Source organism: Rhinopithecus bieti, unplaced genomic scaffold (assembly GCF_001698545.2).
Source record: "Rhinopithecus bieti isolate Rb0 unplaced genomic scaffold, ASM169854v2 scaffold_34281, whole genome shotgun sequence".
NCBI lineage: Eukaryota > Metazoa > Chordata > Mammalia > Primates > Cercopithecidae > Rhinopithecus > Rhinopithecus bieti.
The window spans coordinates 479935-481409 of NW_016814762.1; positions in this window are offsets into that span (position 1 = coordinate 479935).

Sequence of the window (1475 nt, forward strand, 5' to 3'; positions counted from 1 at the left end):
TTTTTTTTTTTTTTTTTTTTTTTGAGATCTAGCTCACTGTATCTTGCCCAGGCTGGAGTACGGTGGCGCCATCTTGGCTCACTGCAGCCTCCACCTCCCAGGTTCCAGCGATTTCCTGTCTCAGTCTCCAGAGTAGCTAGGACTACAAGGCATGTGCCACCACACCTGGCTAATTTTGTATTTTTAGTAGATATGAGGTTTCACCATGTTGGCCAGGCTGGTCTTGAACTCCTGACCTGAGGTGATCCACCCTCCTTGGCCTCCCAAAGTGCGGGGATTACAGGCACGAACCATGGCGCCCAGCCTATTTCACCTTTAAAGTCTTGCCCAGGCTGGTCTCAAACTCCTGGGCTCAAGCAATCCTCCTGCCTTAGCCTCCTGAGTAGGTGGAACTACAAGCGTGAGCCAGTGCACCCAGATGTCCCCATTCTTTGGATGAGGAAACTGAGGGTCAGAAGGCTCCCCAGACAACTTGGCTGCAGCTAGTAGAGCTTTGAACCCTAGTGTGCTGGTCCTAAAGCCTTCCCTGATTCCATGCCCTCTCTCTCTGCAGCTATGAAACTGAGGGTGACAGTGAAGCTGAAATGGGTCAGCGGTGAGTGGGGTGCCATGAGTAGGGGGGTGTCAGGGCCAAGCAGGGAGTGAGGTTGGGCAGGACCTGAGGTGAAGCTCCCTGTCATGTTGTCATCCTTTTACTGAGGCCAGAGCTGCAGCTGGACCCGAGTATTTTTACCCCAGGCATTTTTCCCCCCTCTCTGGGTCACTCTGTCCTTCCAGGTTTGGCTAACAGGTGGTTCGGTGAGAGGGTTCAGAGCGCCCTCTTGTGGCCTCTGGTGTATCAAAGCCTGGCACCCCAGCTGGTGGGGCTGAGTGAAGACAGAACTGGGTACTGGCTGGGCTCTGGACTACAAAATTCAGGCCAGGACCCTATCCCCTATCCATGTTTCCCTGTCTCTGTTTCTGTCTTTGTCCATACCAGTCTCAGCCCAGTAGTCTCTTTTCCTCCCTTGATCTCTCTCGTCTGTACCTCCCCCGGGGTACAGATGGCAGGCTGATGAGCTGAAGATGCAAAGAAGGGTGGCATCCTAAAAAGAACTCTAGGTTCAAAGGATGCTGACACTTGCAAGCTGAGGGAAGACAGAGGCTGGGAAGGAGGGTCTAGCAGGACTGTCCTTGCTCCCAGCTCCTGGGTGGCATGTGGGGCCTGCTGACCAGGCAGAAGCAGGGGGAGGACAGGACCCCATTTCCACAGGAATGTTTCAGGTTCTGGTTCTTAGTCCCAGGAGGGGAACTGGATTCCAGGAGAGAGGGCAGGAGGATGAAGTCCACAGAAGGGCACAGGAACCATGCTTTGATGCTGACAGAACCTGTCAAGGCTCCTGTAAAGGCCCAGCCCCTAATTTCCTGCCTCTCCAGCCACCTTGTACCTCCATCACCTCCCTCCCCTCATGCTCAGAGCAGAGCATAGGCCAGGG